This window comes from Chinchilla lanigera, unplaced genomic scaffold (assembly GCF_000276665.1).
Source record: "Chinchilla lanigera isolate Chin_1 unplaced genomic scaffold, ChiLan1.0 scaffold00002, whole genome shotgun sequence".
Lineage (NCBI taxonomy): Eukaryota > Metazoa > Chordata > Mammalia > Rodentia > Chinchillidae > Chinchilla > Chinchilla lanigera.
This window is the reverse complement of record NW_004955403.1, coordinates 8952745-8975451: the sequence shown is the minus strand read 5'-3', so window position 1 is coordinate 8975451 and position 22707 is coordinate 8952745. Positions and strand designations below refer to the sequence as shown.

The 22707-nt window shown below is 33.5% G+C and overlaps 1 long non-coding RNA gene across 1 annotated transcript; it reads left to right on the top strand.

The window, feature by feature from the left end:
- The first annotated feature begins 4760 nt into the window (after window positions 1-4760).
- Window positions 4761-10860, top strand: LOC102005205. Its single transcript, XR_001234497.1, has 3 exons — window positions 4761-4889; window positions 7806-7939; window positions 10732-10860. It is a non-coding gene; the product is annotated as an uncharacterized LOC102005205 (long non-coding RNA).
- Window positions 10861-22707: the final 11847 nt, after the last annotated feature.

The window sequence follows — 22707 nt, the reverse complement described above, 5'->3', positions numbered from 1 at the left end:
GTATTATAATTTAAACAAATTGGCATATATATTGACACATTCCTGCTGGCTTGAACCACTGGTAGCATAGGCATGATTGTCTCATCAGGCAGCATGTTCACACTGGTGGTACAAGTGGATGTAATCACTTGTACTGGTCTTTTATCAGTAAAATTAATTTAAAAATCTCTAAATGGACCAAATCTAATTAGTTGCTTAAATCTGAATAACTACTACCCAAATATAAATATTAATAGTATTTATTTCATTGAATTAAAATAAATTTATATTAATGAATGATTTATTGATAATTATTTCTCTAAATTTTAACATGAAAATCTTATAAGTACCCCACTTCTGGTGTATGTAATATACATTTACAGCTGCTGTTTGTATTGCAGTCTGAGTTCAATTCCTGGACCATCTTCTTCCTCATGATCTGTTCAGTTGTTTGCCAGTGAGCGAGGTTGCTTGTAGATACAGATGGCACTCTTGACTTCCTCCTGGATGCAAGCTGTGTTCAAGGCATGGTTATCTATAAGCCTTTGTGTCTGTCCAGCCACCTCAGTTAATTTTGGGAGTGGCAGGTGCAGTGTAATTGGCCCAGCATCCAGGTCTCTGGATAGCAATAATGTTGGTAACACAAAGACAAACCAGATATCAGCATAAAGTAAAAAAACAATTAATAGCCACATCTATGCCCAGACTGGCAACCAGCAACAATGATAATGTTAAAGACAAGCTATATATTGGCATACCATAGTGGTGAATAAAAGGTAACACTGCATTATCCTTAACAATGGAAGAGGGATCTTCAATAACAATATAGACACAAAGACAAACCAAAATTAACATATGATAAATATCTACTAAATGCAACATGAATCATAGAACAAAGTTGTACAACCGTGAACAATGAAAGTGATTCAATAATAACATAAACTAGGTATCTGAAATTGATAATGCTTAGTAGCAGTAATAAAAATGAAGGAGTTGGGAAGGAAAAAATGAAAGAAGCAATATTGAAAAATAAAAAGAAGATGAGAAAGATGAGAGAAAAGTGAGATAAAGGATCCAGTTAAAGAGTAAAAGAAAATTAAGATTTACATTATTGTAACAGAACAAACAAGAGAACAAAAATTATTTTAAAGAACAATAAAACAAAGAGCAAAAGAAAGGAAAAAACCCTCAAATTCTCAAAAACCAACAAACAGAACAAGGAACGACCTGAAAAATTCCTCGATGTGTTTGAATGAGTGCTTTGCTATCAGGGCCTGCACTGTTGAAATCCTCCAGCTATGGGGGATGGACAATGAGCAACCACCAAGTCCTGTGTTGTTTCCACGCTCCCTGTGTGGGTGTGTGGATTCTGAGTGCTGCCCCGTCTTTTCTGCTAGGCATGGTCAATCACTGGTGTGGCGTCTGCCCTAGGGCTGCATTCCCTTCAGCTGCTCCCAGCGTCCTTGTCCTGGTTACCAGCTTCTCGCCTGTCCCCACCCAGAGAGCTGGGGCGAGTGGTCCAGCCTGCTTTCTTCTTGTCCCTGTTCGTCTTCAGTTTCTCCAGTTTCTATGTGATTTTTCATTTTTCTGCAAACAGTTTTTTGATTCCTAGAGCTTTTCTCCCTTTTAGGCAAGTTGTTGTTTTCAGCATCGTGAGTCCATGACCTTGAGAGGCTGTGATGTGCTGCCCGACCTCACACTGCCAGCTTAACTCTAATACATGGTTTTTAAACCACAATGTCGGCTATGATCACCCATGGATAATGTGTAATGAGAATGGATAATGGTCTAGAGCAGAATCTTTGGAAATGTCCGTAGTGAAGGGATGAGGAAAGGAAGAGTGTGCCTTTTAAAAGGGTGCTGAAGCTGAGTGCAGAGAGAAAAGCACCAGGGAAGTGTACCGCATTAAAGCCGGGAGAAGAGGTTATCTCCAAAAGCAAGGGATTGTCTGTGTTAGCACACATTATCAAGAGATTAAGGACTACAAAGTAGCATTTATCAGATTTCGTGACAAGCACATTTGCGGTTCTGAGAATAGTTTGATAAAGAGGTGATGGAAATATGGTTATATGAGGTTACGATGTGTATGCATTAAGAGAAACAGGATTTGACGTTAATCCAGGTATTTTCCTCTTCCTTGCTTTCCAAGTTGTATATGAAGCTTTTAAATGTGGAAACTCTTACTGACATTGAATTGCTCACATATGGGCAGGATACATGCATTTTAAAAATTATTTTCCTTAGGAGGAACCCACTAAATCTCATTGTTTATGGAACTTCCCACTTTACTCTGTGAGAATGGTGGAATATGTGCCATCGCCTTAGAGAGAGAGAGTGAGGTGCTAAAATGTCTTTTATCCTTCCATCAGTGACCTGGACTTTTAAAAACCTTTGCTGCTTTTTATGATTCAGCACTCAGGCCCAAATCTGAGTTCTATCCTTCTTCTTTTTCTGCTAACTCAGAAATTTTGGGAGTATTTAACATATTTTAGGTCAGAGAGTGAGTATTATGTTTATAGAGTGATAAAGTAGATTTTATGAGCCACAAATTAATAGCTGCACCTTCGCATTTCTAGAAGCAAATAAATAGTATAGGGATGAATAAAAAATTAATTAATATTTTTATAGTTACAAATTGTAGTGAGAATAGCCTTGCTTTTGTACAGTTATTCTCTAACTTGTAATTCAAAATAAAAGTAGATTTATAAAAAAGTAATAAAAATAATAGAATGAATTCTTTATATACTTCAACCAGATTCTCCAAATACTGATCTTTTACCACACTTCCTGTATCTTTTTCCTTTTTCTTAGAAACACTTTAAAGTTTGTAAGTTACATGCATGCTGACCCTGAACCTCTAAAAACTTCAATATGCATCTCCTAAAAAGGACATCTTGTCATGCAGTCATAGTGCAATGATCGAAATCAGGAAATTAACACTGATATAGTGTTACTATCTAGTCTATACACCTGCTGTCCTAAGATAGCCATTAACCATGTGACTATTTAAATTTAATTAAAATTAAGTGTTAGAAATTCAATTCCTTAGGTCCTAGTCACATTTCAAACACTAAGCAGTCTAGTGGCTATTCTATTGGAGAGCATAGATAGAGAACTCTTTCGTCATTGTAGAAAGTTATATTAGTAATGCCTTAGACTTTCAAGTCTTGCCAGCTGTCCTACCAATGTTCTTTTTTGCGAAGGAAAAGGAAAAAGTTTTTCTGGTTTGGGGCCTATTGCATGATTGCATTACATCTGGTTGTCAAGTCTCTTTAGTATCTTTCAATCTATAGTATTTTTTCAGAATGAATTTCTCTTTTAGGACTTTGACATATTTAAAGAGTCATAGGTCAATTATTTTATGATGTCCCTCATTTGGAGTTTGTCTTATGTTTCCTTATGATTACTTTTGGGTAATGGGTTTTGGTGGAAAATACCACAGAAGTAGTACTACAGAAGTGTATTTTTTCTGTGTATCATATTTGAAGGTTATCATACCAGTTTTTCTTGTTATTCTTTTTTATTTTAAAGATAAAATAATGAAAACATATTAACAAACAAACAGACATAAACCAAACAATACAGAATTTCAGACAAGGTGATAGGAAATTAACAATGGTTGCTGTATTACATATTGTTATCTTCAAATTGGTTATTCAGTTAAACAAATATAAGCATGCAAGATTTAAATTTTTTGAAAATTGTACTAAATTTGTCTAGTAAGTGTGTGACAAATGTTTAGATGAGTAAATATTAACTGTTCCTTTCCATAAAGCAATAGAAATTAGAGGTACAGTTATCTTAGCTATCTTGTGTATCCATATATACATATTTTTTCCTTTGTCTCCTGTTACTCTTTGATTTATCACTTTTTCCACTGTAGAGTTGGAGAAACTGTTTTATGCCTCAAAGTTAGTATCTTGTGAGGTCAAATTTTATGACTCTGCAAATATATTGTATCACTGATGATGAGTGTTACTTGAAACAATTATGATTATTTGTGGAATGGTATACTTTTTCTTTTTCTTTTTGAATTTTGTTTTGAATTAATTTAGATTTAGTTAAATTGATTAATTATTTTTGTGGTACTGAGGATTGAACCCAGGGCCTTTGCCCTGAGCTATATCCTTAGCCCTTTAAAAAATTTTTTTAAGAGAGTCTCGCTAAATTGCTAAATTTACCAGGCTGGACTCAAACTCACCATCCTCCTGCCTCAGCCTCCTAGACTGCTGGGATTCCAGCAGTGCACCACCACAGCTGCTTAGACTTGTTTTAAAAGTTGCAGAAAGTTGTACATCTTTTACCTTAAATGTTAATGCCTCACATAATCATAATACCATTAATGTACAACGTATAGAAAACAAAATTAACATTGATAAAATATTATTAACTCAATTTAAAAAATTTAAATTTTGCCAGTTTTTCAACTAATGTCTTTCATAGCAAAAGAAAAATGTCACTCAGAACTTTTCCATATGTCCTACTTTTCTCATTTTGATCTAGAATCCCTCATATTTAGTTGTCATGTCTCTCTTAGTCTCCTCCATTCTAGGATGATTCTTCAGTCTTTGTTTCTATTTCATGAAAAAATGGTGACCTTTTCCCTCATTCTGACAGTAATACTGCATTGTTAGTTGGAACTATAGTTTCATAACTTTCTCTTTTCCTTTACTTATTGTTGTTGGTTAGGGTTAATGGATTCCTCCATTCTGTGTTTAAATTCCATTATAATTACTTATTTTGATTTAACATTATCCTAGATCTGACCAGTGAGAGCCCTTTGGTCTGGTTTATATTCAGGATGCACGTATCAGCCGATAAAAATGGGACAGCATTGTGTTGCCGTACTGTAACATTTAATTAAAAGCCATGTGAACTATGGGCGTTCTTTATTGCTAAAGATCTTTAAGGTACTTAAAATATTTAAATCATTATGTATAATTCCAAAAAAAGCAAAGATTGTTATATGGTTGCATCTCATTTCTACATTATCCTGTGTCTCATACTCCTTACTGAAAACAAGATTTTCTTTCTTTTTCTCTATTTTTGTTTGTTTTTTGTGGCGCTAGATGCTGAACCTAGTGTCCTGTGAATACTAAGCAGGCGTCTAGTACTCAGCTACCTCCTTAGTCCTCAGGATGTTTTCACTCGCTTCCCAACTTTGTCACTGTTTAACTTGGGCAAACATTAACTATTTCTTCACCTTTCAATTTTGAGGAAAGCTATCATATCAGCATTTATCTTGGGTTGTTTGTGTATGTGTTCTGTTGGTTTGCTTGTTAAGTCCCTTGACTAAGGTCAGCGCTAGAGAGTCAAGGTCATGCTGAATCAGGGTTAAAACTGCAGTTCATTCATATAGAGAAGTGTCTCTTTTGGAGGAGTATTTGAAAGTAGGGGTGGGAACAGCTTCCTGGAAAATCAAAACTGTGCACACACTCGCGAGCAGCATGTTTGGCACGTCAGCACTCAGTAAATATTTATTGAATGAATTAATAATAGGAGAGGAAGGGCTCACTCCCCTGTTTCATTTATGTTTAATTTTTTAGGTCACTTTTAGTTATTTTTCACATGTGGGCCAATTTTTCTTTTAACATTCTGCTGTCTGAATATTTACAGTCATCAAAACATTTTAAATGTATCGTTTGAGAAAAAAACATGTGGGTTGACGCTTTCAAAAAAAAGAATTGGAATTTCTTGTAAAAATATCAGGGTGATTTGTTTCCTGCATTGCTGCAGTGTTTAATATGTTAATTGGATGTTGTCGCTCTCTCTTGCAGGTGGGAGAATGCTTGTATTTTTAAAACTTATTTAATGATAAACCAATTTTATCATTTTTCTCATTTTCTAAGGGACTATGATGTTATGGAACATAATGGTAAATGTTCACCTGATCTTTTAAAAATCTGCTTTAAGTTTCTTTAGGCTGAATCTTTTGTTTTTATTTTAAATCATTTAAAAAATTCATCTGCTTTATATGCTTGAAATGACTGTTCTTTATTAATCTAGACACTCTCTTCTCAGCTAGCTGACATGACCTAGAAAGTTCATTGATTTCTCTAAAGCTGAGACTGTGCATTAGAAATAGCCTTAAGGAGATTACTCATTTAAACATTTGTCACACACTTACTAGGCAAATTTAGTACAATTTTTCAAAAACATTGAAATCCTTTGTAAGCCATTCTACACCTTGGTATAAGATGTTTCATAACTCACTTAGAAAAAGCAGTAGAAATTTCAAATATTCAAAGAATGTTGAGTCAGTCTCTTAATGACAAAATTATACCGAGTAAAAAAAATGTCCATAGAAATAGAACTAAGCGGAGTCTATATAAATAGTAATGTGAAGAAGAGTGAATTCCTTTTTAGCTGTAACATCACATTTTTTGCATGTTGCACACATTGTTTAGCCGTTTCTAAACACATTTCCATTTACGTCATTTGTAAAAATTGCCTAGCCTCATATTCTGGAAAACTGACAAAGTTGTAATGAACAGATGCAGATTCCATAATTGTAATTGGCTTTTACTCTCATTTTCTGGCTCATACATCAGTAATTATTTCTATTTATCTCCATTTTTTTACCTTACACATTTGAAAGGGTTTCTCTCAGGGTGAAGCACTATTATTGACTTTTTTTAAAAAAAATCAAACTTTATCATGTTATGATGTACAGGCTCTCTAATCACCTATATTTAAACATATAATTTTTGCGTGCTTTTTTATATTTTCTATGGAGTTTTTACTTTACATAATGCTTTAATTTTCCTTCTGCATTTCTCAGAGAACCACACTGATTTTAAATGTAGCCTCCCTTGTATTGTGTTTTTGCTATTATCAATAATTTCTTGTTTTAAAATGAGACATTATAGGATAAAATTTATCCATTTTATGTTTTTGGCAATCAAGTCTCTCTTTAGAATGAATAATAAATATTAGTGGGACCCCAACCACTAGCAAAAGATAGATTTTTGTATTACTTGTTTTATTCTGATAAGATTTCCCAACAGTACCATTGAAACAACTGTCAGTTTTCAAAGTAGGACTTGGTAAATCTCTGGTGGGTTTAAGGGGCCCAAAAAATCTGGCTCTGTAAATAATGCGTATACATTTTCAAATAAATCTGAAAACCCTAGTCTTTGGAAAGCTATAACAGTTTCTGACTATAGGTTAATTTTGTTCTATAAGGGGAGAAGAGAATATTTATTAATATAAATATGATAACAATGACTGCTTTAATTATTTTTCCAGTGTTTATGGGTTCTTTTCATTAAAGTACCAAAATACAGAGAAAGTGTTTTGGCATATTGTTGCTTGTTGTAAGGAAGATTTAGTAGCTTGTTATGGACTATTAATATGAACAGAAGTCATTTAGAGTTCAGATATATATTTAGAACTAACATGTGTGCAAAAAGATACAAAGTGAATCAAGAAATTCTAGAAAAGGTTGTTTGAAAGGAGAAATTACTATTTTTAAACTCACACTGATTAAATGAATATGGACAAAAGATTTAAATGTTTTCTTTATTTTGAAAATTTTTGTTGAGCCGCGAATAGCAACCTAGAATTGATAGAATTAAATTAGTGAAAGTATGAAACATTTTATCTAAAATAGTAGTTACACAATTATAATTTGTAATTAAATTTCAAGTGTAGTCTAGGAATCCAAAGTGCTTATGGTAGTTGTATGAGATGATTACAAACTAAACAAAACTATCTGAGATTAGTAGTAAAATGCTACTTGTTACCGTTCATAACAGATTTTAAATAATAATGATATAAACTAATTTTCTCTGGCCTGAAAACGTCTTTATAATACTTTTTTGCAGAAAGAAGAAAAAAAAACCCTTCATTTTCCAGATACTTATTGAACAAATCTTAATAGGAATTCAAGTGAATGATTTGTTCTTCAACTTCTAGTTTGGTGATTTAAAGTTATTATAATGTAGACAGCACAGACTAGGTAGGTTTGATGCATCAGTTTTGTAGCATATGGTAAACTAAAACCCTGGTGACCTTTTGGTCTTGTGATCACATGCGTGAAGATGATCATCTGTTAATCTCTAGTAATCACTAGTACATCCTTATGCAGCTGACAGAATGGTTTTTACTTATGCTACATTTACTCTTTTGGAAAATGTTTTAACAAGGGATTTTTTAAGAAAATAATTTTATAATACAGAATTGTAAAATAATGAGTATTTATATCTAAGGAAGATAGTTTTAAAGTAACACTTAGAGTTGTTGACATATATATGTGTCCATATTTTTTGAGTTCTGGACATCAAGAGTCATAGACACATGAATGATTGTGTTAGGCTTGTCGCTACGCAGAGCTACATGTACACATGCACTCACACACTTTCATATGTACAATATGTGTTATTTTCTTGTAGGACTTGTAAACTTATACCTCTCATACTTTGTTATGCAAATTCTTGAATCTTGTTAAAATCCAGATTCTGGGTCAATAGATGTAGAATGAGGTTTGAGAATTTGCAATTCCAGTCGCTCCCAGCTCATGAATATTCAGCTACCTAAGGGTCAAAAAACTTTTTTCTGTAAAGGGTAGGTAGCAATGCTTATGCTTTGCAGGCTCAGAAGCAAAATTGAGGATATTATGTAGGTACTTACATAATAAAAAGAAAAGAGGTGCCCACAAATTTTTTACTGATGAAGTGCAACTAATAATCATAAAGAATTTTTTGTGGTGTAGTGCTATAATGAAAAACACTACTAAGTAATACAGTGTAATCATTTATTGATGCATGCAACTACAGAAACAAATCTCATAACCATTATGCTGAGTGAAAGAGGACTTACACAAAAGCTACATACCGTGTAATTCTATTTATATGAAAGTTTTAGAAAATGCCAATCACCAATAACAGAAAGCTGCTCGTAGTCCCCTTAGGCTAGGAGTTGTGGGAAAGCACGGGCACCTAAAGGAACTGTTTGGATGGTGGAGATGTTCTGTATCTTGGTTGTGCTAATAGTAATAAAAATGTTTCCTGTTTTTCAAAACTTATCAAACTTGTGGGAACCAGCCCACATACTGTGATGACACTCAGACCTGTAGAAGGGTCTGTTTGGCTGGGAACTAAAAGACTGTTAAAAACAGCCTGCAAGAGCTAGGTGAGTGAGCCATCTAGAAGCAAATCCTACCATTCAAGCTTTCAAATGGGGGCTGGGGATTTAGCTCAGCGGCAAAGCGCCTGCCTGGCAAGCACAAGGTTGTGAGTTTGATTCCTGGTACCGAAAGAAAAAACAAAACAAACAAACAAAAAGCCTTGGATAACAGACTAATTTACAAGAGACTTGTAGTCAGAATCACCCAGCTAACCCATTCTTGAATTCCTATCCATAGAAACTTGCAATATTGTTTTAGACTTGAAACAAAGAACTCCACAAACCATTCACTTTAAATGGGTGCACTTTAGTTTATTGTTTTAAAATTATATCTTAATAAACTATGTTTGAGAAAATTGGCTGAGAGTCATTAGCTAGGATAATATATAAAACTACATTATAAATTATAGATCGTTGTCCAAACATGTTATCATTGTTTTAAATACTTCCCAAGAGTCCTTTACATTGTAGATAGGGCAGCTAATAACCTGTATCTCTTCCATTAAGAGACTTATTCTGAAGTTTTACCCAACTAGTGTACATTTAGGGTAAATACCAAGTAATCATTCACTTGACTAGCTGGGCATGGTGGCACACACCTGTAATCCCTGCACCCTGAGAAGCTGAGGGACGAGGACTACAATCTCCATCCCCACCTGGGGAATTTAGTGGTTTAATGGGATCCTGTCTTAAATGTTTTTAAAAAGGAAAGGTTAGGGATGCACCCCCCCTACACACACATCTTGATAAACTTCCTTAATAGATAAGTAACAAGTAGGGATTTCTCACCGTAGGCTGCTTGGGGGTCCAGAACCTAAGTATACAATGGTTACTACTTGACACGTTCAAAAATATAGAGAAATGAAAAATATATTGAGGTATTCTTAAACTAATTCAAAAAACAGTCACAGGGAAATTACTCCAACTTCTTTAGATTGTTTGTAAATCTCTTGTAAAAATGAAGTTGTTGAACTAGGTGATCTTAACTTTAAAATCTATGATTCTAGCAACTAATAACCATAAAGATTATATTATATTATATTGAGAATATAATAGGTAGCATAAATATAGTATTAAAAAGATGCTTTTGTATCTGCTCTCTTAGGTGCCATGAACCTTTAAAGATAGAAAGGTGGGATGTGCTCCTAAAGCCCTAGTGTTTAAAAGGAATACAAACCTGGTATAGAGAGTACCAGATCTATAATAGTTCGACTCACACATTTTTGACTTTACAATGGTGTGAACGCAGACAGTTCAATAGAAATCATGTTCTGAATTCCCATGTTTTCCTGCACTAGCCATGAGCAGCATGATACTCTCCTGTGATGCTGGGTAGCAGTGTTGAGCTGCAGCTCCCACTCAGCCACTCTATCACCAAGGTGGACAACTGATACTGCACAGCAGTGGTGGCAGAACTTTTATTAGAGTTCCAGTGACACAGACAGGCTGCTGTGGCACGCATACTGTGGGTTTGCCACTACTGCTATGCTCCGTTGCTAGCTAGGATACTCAGTAGGTTGGGTGTACTAAATGGATTTTTGACTTAACAATTTTTTAAAAATACAGTGGAACACAACTCCTTCATAATTCAAGCAGGAGCTGATTTTCTTTGTTTTTATTTTTTAGATGAGTTGCTACTATGTTGCCCAGGCTGGTCGCAAACTCCCAGGCTCAAGTAATACTTCTCCTTCAGCCTCCCAAGTAACTTGGAACTACAGGTGCACAAACCACACCTGACAGCATCTGTATATTAAAAACAGGCTTCAGGGCTGGGGATTTAGCTCAGCGGCAAAAGCGCCTGCCTGGCAAGCGCAAGGTCGTGAGTTCGGTTTCCAGTACCGGAGAAAAAAAAAAAAAAAAAAAAAAAAAACTCTAAAAACAGGCTTCAAGTTTAACAACCTGAAGATATTGGTGCATTTGTTGGAGATCTTTGATTAAAAAAAAATAGTATGGTTTAAAAATACTTCTCCTTTTACTCATTAAAATCTTTTCAGTTCTAAAATTCTGAAGTTATCTGAATGTATATCTTACATTACTAGATTTTTACTCATGGTAAATGGGTGCATGTACCATAATCAGGGAGATACTTCTTTATAGTTTTTCAGATGTTTTTATCCTTATTCTGACATTTCATATCAGAAAACTAGCTTGCCCTGTTACTTAAGAACATCAGGGTTGTAATCAGTGACTGAAACAAAAGAAAATTTTAAAATTATCATTAATTTCCTAGTTTTACTTTTTTACATTGATGTTGACCTAGGTTTAGTATAGCTTTAGTACCATTTGATCTAGCTTCAAACGCAGCTGTGTTACTTATAAACTGTACAGAAGTTATTCAAATTTTCTAAGTCTTGGTTTATTTTCTTTAGTTAAAAATAAAGTAATTGAAGTGATAAAATTTATCTTATGAAATTGTGGATTAATCAAGCATTTAATGAGAAAATATAAGTGCCTAATAGTGAGAAATTACTTTCTTTTGTTCCCAAAAGTTAACAAATCTAACAATGCACCAACTATTAGACCTAAAACTGCACTGTTCTTTTATCACATATGAAAAACTATTACAGGACAAAAGTCAGTTTGATCCCTTAAAATTCATCCAATTCCATCTGCATATGATAGCACATTTCTTTGGCTTAATACATGGCTATTTTCTGTAACTTTTTAATATATGCTGGCTCTAAATAGACTTCAAATATAGATTAGATGGTCATACATTTTTATAAGCATATAATTTTAAGCTATCTTAGTAGTGTTAAACCATTTCTACTTTGTCTAACATTACTTAGTAGCTAAGTTTATAAAAAGATTTGAATGAGGAGGCAGTATTGTACTTTGTTCAGAGCTAGATGTAGGTTCAAATCCCATTACTAGACATATGATCTCGAGCTAGCTTCATAATATCCTAGACTAAATTCCCTCAGCATTTCAAATTGGTGATAATAATTAAGTATTTAGCATGTAATCTGGAACTCAAAAATGTTAGTTATATATCACCATTGTCATCAAGTAACAATTATAGATTTAATGCTGTATGTACTTAATGTTAAACTAGCTAACTCTTGGTGAGCTCTTACTCTAACCAGAGTTTTCAAATTTGTGTGAAAAAGAAATCTGTTTCCTTTATTCCAAAGTACATACTTTGTTGATGCTAGACCCACAGGGCTATCTTTATTGAAGTTGGCACATAACGTAGAAATTCTAAAAAAGGAGTTGGTGCTGCTGAGATTCTTGACTAGGAGCTTTACCTAATCATCACTGGTGGATTATGCTGGCTTGACTTGATGGAAAGTTTGAATTATGAGATATTAAAAATATAGTAAATGCCTTTGTTTACCATTTATTGGCATTATTACAGTGGCAAGCACATTTATGTGGTGTGTAAATATTACTATATTAATATTAATTTAATTACTATAAGTTGGTAGAATTAAAAATGGATAACTGTCTTAACTTTATCATGTACTAGCAAATGGTATCCCGAAGGTTAACAGAGGAAGCGATTAACTCACAGCTATTAAAAGTCATTTTTCACTAAGTCTTAATTGGTATAGACTCTAAAATGAAGTTCACATCAGAAGAATAATTATAGCTTTGTCTCTGCCGAGGCTTAGTGAACACAACGCTTCAGATACAGCTCTATTTTCTTTTGCACTTTAATTTTTACTTTTAAACTCTTCATTAAATGAACTTTTTCTTATTACAGTAATGGGTACCTTCCTTGTCCCACACTTCAGGTAATACAGAAAACAAACTAAAATTGCCCATAGCTCTGCTTCCCACAGTACCCACTCTGACACTCTGAGTATTTCAGTCTGTACTCTCTCTCTTTTTTTTTTTTTTTGGTTTTTCTCCAGTACCGGGAACAGAACTCACGACCTTGTGCTTGCCAGGCAGGCGCTTTGCCGCTGAGCTAAATCCCCAGCCCCTCTCTCTCTTTTTTTTTTTTGGTACCAGGAATTGAACTCAGGACCTTGCACTTGGCAGGCAGGCGCTTTCAGTCTGTACTCTTGTAGGCTCTATTTTAAAAACATATTCACATGCATATATATAAAACACAGATATCTGGATACTTACATACCTACCAAAATAAACATGCCAAGAACATATTTTTCCATTTTAGGGTATTGAACTTACAGTGTCCCTTTAATTATCAATTGCCATGTGACTTTTCTATTATGGTCCTTTTGGAAAAGTATTCTTCTATATAAGACATATAACATGTCAGCATATATATAGCATATACATAACAAAATCCAGAAATACTTTTAATTCAGATCCTTTCCACCTTAAAAATTTTTATAGGGTAGAATCTATGAGTTTTTTTCTTCTTGATTTACTTTTGGTGCTAGGCTTAGAATTTTCACTTCAAGGTTATGTAGGTGTTTATATTTTTGCTAGTTCTCTTACAGTTTTATTTTACATTTAGCACTTTTATCCTTTGGTATATACTTCAAGCACTTCCAAAGCCAGATCTGGACAGTAAGGATGCAGATATGTGGGTAAAACCAATAACTGTTACCTTCATTTAACTGTCCTGAAATATTTTCCCAAGAGTCCTACAAGTCCTAAAAGTCTAGAATTAAGAGAATGATTCCTCTTATCTTAATCTTGAAAGCAAAGGTAAGAAGTAAAAATATACCATTTTAAAATAAGGGTCATTTTGAGCTGAAGAGACTTGAAAAATACCAAGTGTAAGGAAGGACTCTGATCTCCACTCCCTTCTTACCTAAAAGCGGGTCCTAAGACTTCCTACAACAAGGACAAAGCTGCCCTCCCTCAGTCAGGAAGAGAACACTAAAACTGGAGATTAGGACTGGATGCCAAACGGATCTGTACAAAGCTACTAAAATAACCTTTAACTTCCACTACATTTCCTCAGATATTTTCTAGTTATTGTCTCACAATTTATTGCCCCTAGTCCAACACCTTTTGCCTTGATACACCCCCATAATTTATCATTCTTTGTTTCAAAAGGCATATAAGCTTTTGGGCCTTTTTGACTCATTTTTCTTAAAAGGATTTCTGTGCATGTACATATATATATAAAATAAGACTTCTATGCCTCTCTCCTGTTAATCTTTTTTGTGCTAGTTTACTTGTCGGGCACAGCCAGAGAACCTAAAAAGGTAGGAGGAACTTTTTCTTCCTTTATGCAAGAGAGGGAACTTCTTTCTTCCCCTACCCTAAGGTAGTGAGTCAGTCACAGAGCTTGAGATTGCAGCCTTCCAAACCAGGCCCTTTTGGAAGTGAAACAAAACCATTTCTCTCCTTCATGAGTACTTAGATCTTAGAAATGAAAGCTCTGTTATGAAGATTTTATTTTGGAAATTAGAAATAGGCATCAGGTTGCTTTTGTTATTATAATAACAACCCTGGGGACTGCATCTTTATTGGTGGTTTAATTGAATGGTTTTGCCACCTACTATTTTATGTGACAGTATGGATAGCCAAAGACCAGCATGGTTAGTTCAGGGTCAACTTAAGAGCCTGGCATGATGAACTAACGTCTGGGGGAACAAAACAGAGGAGAGCTGCATCCAAAAGGACTTTCTCAAAGGCCTTGTCTGCCAGTCCACCAATATAATCCAAATTGCAGGAGAATACTTGGAACATAGGTATTCTGATAGTAACAATTAATATTATTATATTATATATTATAATATACGATATACTATTATTATTAAATAATTAATGTTATATCATTATTATTAAATCAGCTGACATTCACATGGCTTGCCATGTTAAATAGTGTTATATGACTTTAAGTGCATTGATTTACTCGTTCTTCACAACCTATGAGGTATATATCGTTAATGCTTGTATTCACAGACGAAGAAATTGATGAAAAGGAGTTAAGTGACTTTTCTAAGGTCTAATGGCTATTAACTTCAGAACCAAGATACAAATTTAAGCTAACTGGTTTCAGAGTTCAGCTCTTAACCATTAACTTCACCTTTTACTTGTTTATTGTTTATGTTATTGAATAAATGAAGTTCACAAGTGAATTGTCAACATTAAAACATTGTTAGAGAGAAAAGAATTCAAGGTAATGGTGAAAAGAAATGAGAATGTATTTTCAGCCTGGAAGATCAGGTGAAGAGATGATAGTAAAATGAGCATCTAATATTGAATGTTAGATAAATACATGTATTTTAAAAACTGTCTTAGAAGTAACACTTTTTATGATTTTTATCATAAGTGACTCATTTTTTCCTGACATCTGTTGTCATATCTCAGAATAATTCACTTGGAACACTATGATTTCATTGACCTTCAAAAGCTTCTCAATATTCAAACATTATCAATGAAAACAAAGTTCTCCAGATTTGCTCAGACTACAACATGCAATTGGATATGTTGCATATTTATTATACAACATATAATATGTTGTTGGTATTTGTATATTTATTACTGATATTTGACTGACTGTAATCTTGACGTACTTTCCAATATTTTTTGTACTGTAGGAAATTCCTTTTTAATCTATTCAGCTAGCAAATTCTTACTAACGTAAAATTTATGAACATAAAATTTATCATAAACACTCTGATGTGACAAAGCAAGAAAAGTTTCAAGACAGCTTCATATATTTACGAAAATTATTCCACTGAAGGTCTTTTAAAAACTGAATTCAATATGTTAAAAGTTCAGAAAGTAGTATAAGTATCTTAAATTAAGAAAATAAACACAGGCCTGACCTCATGCCAGGTGCTTATGTACTAGAGTTAAGTCACAGTCAGTGTCTTCATTAGGTATTTGTTTTGTTCTCTTACCTTTACAAAATTATTACTTTTATGTTCAAATTTTAGGCAAAAGGGCAGATATTCAGGTGTGACTTCTGGTGTTGATATATCTGCCTCTCTGGTTTGGAATTAATAGGGCGCACAGTCTGTTTAAAAATCTTTCCTCCCAAATTAAGAAGAATTGGGTATTTTCAACTCATAATGTATATTTTCAACATCAGTTATGGCTCCAAAGCCTTACATACAACTGTGACAAAATTAGTCTGTGCTACACTATAATAAAATCACAACTTTCACATTATATATGTTTAAAAATACATTAATATTTTTACAATTTTTAGTTCAGCCTGAAGAATATCAGACGTGCTTTTCAGTATAAAGTAATCTATGCTTCTGCTATAATGTTCACCTATTGCAGAAGAGGTTGGAAAGGAAAAGTTTTTTTAAAAGCCTTTTTCTCCCATTACTTAAAAAATTTCCATGCATATACATGTATATCTCTTTTGGTAAAGAAAAAAGAACATAAATTCCATTATTAATTCAAATAACACAAATGTGTCTTTTGCAACAGGTCCTCACCAGTATTTTTGACAGCTAAGTGATGCAGAAAAGCTTTCAGCTGTGCCTTTTGGTGCCCAGATTTCTCATCTAGGAAACTAGCTCATGAATAAGTCAGCTACCACCAAACTAATCATTTAGCTAGCTTTTGTCTCAGTCACAGCTTTTCACATGAAATTCCATAGTTTAATAAAAAGATATTGTTTGTTCTATTATCAAACAAGGACATCTTCACAATTTCAATGATACAGTTGTTAGCTCTTATAGTACAATTTTTCATATTTGTTAACAGTCATGCAAAGTAGTTTTTAATAAGCAAAAAATGGTTAAATTTAATGTGCATAAAATTAGGAAGATTTGTCCATCAAAAGACAAATAGAAAAAGTGAAAAGCTAATCCACTGTGAAAAGATATTTTCCACGTATAGCTGACAGCAGATTAACGTCGTATAAAGAAGTCCTACTCAGTTAAGAAATAAAAAGAGAACTCCATAGGAAAATTGGCAAGAAAGTTAAGCTAATGATCACAAGAGGTTATTGAAATTGTCAATAAACAGTCTAAAAGGCTAGGGGTGGTGGTGCACACCTGTAATCCCAGCACTTGGGAGGCTGAGGTAGGAGGATCGTTTTGAGTTTGAGACCAGCCTGGGCTACAAAGTAAGGGCAAGGCCAGCCTGAACTGCACAGCAAGACCCTGTCTCAAAAAGACAAAAAAAGAAAAAACAACAAAAAACAACAACAAAAATACCAGTCTAAAAGATATTTCACATCACTACTAATCAGAGGAATACAAATTAAAACCACAGACAGGCATATGCTACTGTAAACCTACTAGTTTGTTTTAAATTTTAAAAATCTAAGAATATCAGTACTGACAAGAACATGGAAGAACTGGAACACTTATGTACTGCTGCTGAGAGTACAAACTTATAAAAAGGATGTTAGAAAACAGTTTAATGCTGAGCATAGTAGTGCATACCTGCAATCCCAGTTACTCAAGGAGGCTGAGATAAGAAGATTGAAAGTTAATATTTAGTGAGAAACTACCTCAAATTTTTAAAAAGACCAAGGAGCATAGCTCAGCACTCCCTGGGTTCAACCTCAAGTACTGACAAAGAAAAAAAAATGACATTATATATTGTATAGTAATATAATTGTGTATAATTTTGACATGTGTGGCATACATATATGCATAATGTATATTGACATATTTAGCACTGAAGATACCAACATATCACATAAACACACACACACATATACACATAAACTCACACTAATAGAAATGCTTGGCTATGTGTACCAAGAATGTTGTCCGAAATTGTTGTTAGAAGCACTGGGTAATGCAAAAAACTGGAGATAAGCCAGTGTCCATCAACATTCTCAGTATTCTTTCAGTTTTTAAAAGTGACATGAAGTTGATTAGGAATACAGCTGGATGTGGTACAACCTTAAAATAGCAAGAAAACAAACACAAAAGTGAGAACAGAATTATCTGTGAGGGACAAAGAAGTGAGTTCAAGAAGGGGCAAACAGGGTTTTAATGGCAATGTTACTGTTTTCTGTTAAACTGGGTGGTGGTATGCAAATAGCCATCTTTGTTGTTCATTGCATCCTATTTATAAATTAATCAAAAAACAGCAATGAAATTACTAGAAAATTTTAAAACCTAAAAATGCTTATTTTATAAAACTACATATTATCCCTCCTCTGGGATATGAGTTGTATTCCATCTACATATAATGCTCTAGAGAATGAGTCAAAGAGCCAACCTTCACTGTATAAGGATGTGGCTACTTCCATCTATGAAATATTTGACAATTAGACTTTAACAGATCAATATTTCTTTGACAGTAGTCTTAAATATTCTTTGATTTACAGAATTTTTCTCAAAATTGGAGTAGTGTTTGTAAATCTTGCATTAGAAGATTTAAATAATGTGTGCTTTAAATAATGAAAAATATTTAGAAATTGCCATTCAAATGCTAATGTTGTCAAAAGGAAGTACTGCTATATTATTGATATGTTATTAGGTTTTGCTGAGTAAAGCTCTTTCCACATAAACATCTTGGCCACCTGCAACTGTTTGTCAGTAGGCTTGGTTTGAGAACACTAGTAGTAATTGTAAACTTAGGAATGTGTGACAAGCTAACAGCCAGCTGTGCATGTCCTGACTTTTTCCAGGTGTTAAAATAAATATGACCATTTGGCTCACTTGTAACTCAACAAAATATTTCATGATTCATTAGCTTAAAAATCCATTTATAATTTTTATTGGAGTAGATAATGTTATACTCACTTAAAATGACAAAATACATACCCAGAAATATTTGAGTGATATTACTTATATTTCATGGTCTTTTCATAAAATGAAAGAATTTTAATGTAATATTTGTGTAAATTTTTAATGTTTTTTTCCACAGGAAGGTACTTGTGAGCCATATTGCTTATGGGGATCAGAAAAATCTTTAAAAAAAAAGATGAAAATATACTTTTTATTCAGTCAAAATTCAACTTGCCTTGGTAGAGCCAAGTTCCAAACCGATCTTACATTATCATCATACATCTCATGTATTTGATAATTTTGTGATAATTATTAGTACTTACCATACACCTGCTGTTAGGTGTTAGCTCAAGAGATCCAGATGGCTAAATCTTGCGTCGGCTGAACTACTGATTCATGTAAGGGTTCTGAGGGAAAAAATTCATGCTTGTTCCATATGCCCTTTGAAATAACACTCAGCTTCATACCCCAGCCCATACTGGATTTTACAAGGTGTAACCACCAAGTATGGTGAATCCTTTAAAAATTATTATATTAATTTATATGTAAATATTATGATATTAAATATTATAATATTCATTTTTATTCCAGAACTGCTTCAGGAAGTGGCAAGAACAATGGGTTAAGTGTATTCAGAGAGGGAAGCATTTTGAGGGGAATTAATGGTAATGTTTTTTACAGTAGTGATTTTAAATTTAAGCATTCACCATACTTTCTGATCATATCATGTAGATATTTACACTAGGGTTTTACCAAGTCTTTGAGCGGTATGCATGCAATATTCAGAAGTGCTCACATGCTGCCTCATGGTGTTGCAGGGGCGGTTTAGCATCTAAGACAATTGAGAAATTCAAGGTAGGTTCCTTTTCTGTTCCATATCAGCCCATGGTTTTTACATGCATACACGTAAAGGCAGTGTGGAATCAGGTTTATGGTTATTCCATGGGTAAAGAGTAGGAGACTAGAAGAAGGCAGGATCAGTCATGGTCTCTATCAAGAGGTCTAAATCTTGTGCAAGAACTCTGCCATACACATGGGCTTCAGAACTTAGGAGGGCACTCATACCAGGTTTGGTTTCAGAAATTTAACCCACGTAGGATCGCCTTTAATGTACTACATTAGTCACAGAATAATTTTTTTCTTTTAATAAGAGAAGATATACCATTTGTATGTCCAAGAATGTAAAAATCAAATCTAAACCTTCTATATTAAAAACAGGCCCAAATTCTGATTTTATCTACCTCAGTTTCTGGCCCTTGACACAAATGTTAAACTCAGCCAAAGCATATTTAAAACCACATTAGCATATAGCAAATTCTTATGAATGAACATAAATCTTGTCAAAGCATTTTATTGATCTAATGATAGTTATAGTAAATATATGAATATTTTAAAGTTAGTAACATCAAACAGGAATTAATGATGCTATCTAATATTTTCTTTTAAAATATTGTGATAAAATAAGAAGTGTGAGCAACATTAATATTGTATCACAAAAAAACTGTTACTAGTAGGTACAATGAATTCTTCCAAATGAAAAATAATCAACGGGAAAACTTAGATCTGAGCTGGTTTAAGACAAATACATACCTTAAATGTTAATAATACTTGTCTCTCAGAAGAAAAGGAAGATGTTAGGGTTGGGAAGGAAAGTTGACATTTACTTCTTAACAAATGTACTTTGATATGTACTTTATTATTTGAGCTTTTCTATATGTAAGCATTTGCAGTTTGGAAAACTAAATTGTGTTAACACTTTACACAAAGATTCATTTAAAAATTTCAGCACAGCACTATGTAAGATGCTCACTGTATGTATTTTTGCAAAACTTGGACCGTATCATTTTTATTGTTTTGTTTTTGTCTTCATTGTTGCTATTTTGTTATTTTTTTCTCTTTAAAATAAAAAAAATATAGTGGAAGAAACCACATTTTATAATGTTTTTGAAACAACCCAAATGTCCTTCAATGGGCTTTGGTTAAGCAAATTTTAGAATATATCATGGAATGTTCCATAGTAATGAAAAGAAACAAAATCTTCATACTTTTAACAACTTGGATAAATCTCCAGGGAATTATGCTGCATGGGGAAAAAAAAGCCAGTCCTAAAAGGTTACATACTATATGCTTCCATTTTGAAATGGAAAAGACATTTGAACATTTTGAAGCATTTCAAAATGAAAAAAATTTTTTAAATGTGAAACATATTTTCAGGCACCAAGAGTGAGGAGGAGGAGAGGCAAGGAAAAGGTGGACGTGGTTGTTAAAGGAGCACACAGGGATCCTCGTGGTATAGGAGCTGTTCAGTATCTTAAATGTGGTGCTCACTATACAACCCTACACATGTGTTCAGTTTATGGAAAACTATGTACACACTCAAATAAGTACAAATAAAACTGGGGATATCTGAATAAGACCGGTGGATGTTATTGGCCTCATCAATGTCTGTTTTTTAGTACTGTAGTTTTGCCAGATGTTACCATAAGTGGAACCTGGGCAAAGAACATAGGATCTCTCTCTGTTCTTGTAATTTTTGTGTGAAACTATAATTATTTCAATGAAAATTTCAATTCAAAAAGGACAACTAAGGATTTTCCAGAAATTATGAAAAATACAATTCACAGATTTAAGTAGCTTAGCTAACTCTCAAGCAAAATAAAGGAAACCTGCAGTTAGCATGGTAAAGGCAGCAGTGTAGTCATCAAGTTGCAATTTCCCTTTCGTTATGTTAACAGAATGACCAGATATGTGACTTCTCAGCTACTCCACATTTTCCATTCTTTCTTACGGTAGGCGTTACTTTGTGCTAAATTTCTTGGCAACATGTTTTCAGCTGGCGACCTTAAAAAAAAAGCAGGCTGTCTTCATTTCCTTTCCTCTTGGTGTGAAGCAAAGCAAGACTTGGTTTAGATGGCAAAGAGACCCTATGGAAAGAAGCTGGGCTCCTGGATAAGGCTGTGGACCGCATCCACCCATCAACCCAGATAGAAAGCTTATACTTTTTATGTGTCATTTTTCTGCTATAGTATTTTTTATTTTTTTATTTTAAAGAGAATTAAAAAACAACAAAATAACAATGTGGACAAAAACAAAACAAAGCAAAAACAATAAAAATGATACAGGGTTTCAAAACAGACTGATAGGAATTAACAGTGGTTGTTATGTTACATATGGTTATCTTCAATGAAGTTGCTCAGATGACCAGATGTAAGACTGCAAGGTTGATCAAACCATTAAAGAGAATAAAATATAATAAAAAACATTAGAAACAATATAGAGCTTCACTAAACAAGATGGTAGAAATTCAACAGTGATGGTTATGTTGCGTACTGTTGTCTTCAAATTAGTTGTTCAGATTACCAGATACAAGCATGCAACATTGGTAAAAAAAAATTAAGCATTAACTGTTCCTTTCAGTAGCCCATTAGACATCAGCAGTACAGTTATTCCAGCTGTCCTTCTATATACTTGTACATATATATATTTTTCTTTTCTTTGTTGCATGTCTATTTTTTTCCCTGAACCTATACACCTAGACATATCAAAGTGTATCTTCAGAAAACCGAAAAGAGAAACAAACTGCCTTAAGAAACTACCCTGGCAGAAGTAGACTTAGAATATATTTTCATAAAAAGAAAATAACTACAAAGTTAGTATTCTATACCTGATGAAAAGATACTTCAAACATGAGGGTGAAATAAGGAAATTATCAGACTGAAATGGATGTTATGATGAGCCAAATTTCACAAAAGAGAGCCTTACAAGTGTACTTCATTCAAAAGCAGAGTGATCCTAGCTCAGAGCTTTGAGGTGAGATTTAAGTTGAAACATTGTCATACAAGTAATAAAGTTTAATGGTAAAAAAGATACAATTAAATTATTATGTAAACAAGAAGGAGAAAGCAAATATTCTGTGTAGTTCAAGAAAAAAATAAAGGGCTTCATTAACATAAAATTGATCAGTTTATATATTACATGGAATAGTATAGTTATTGCTAAAAGAATAAGGAACAGAATG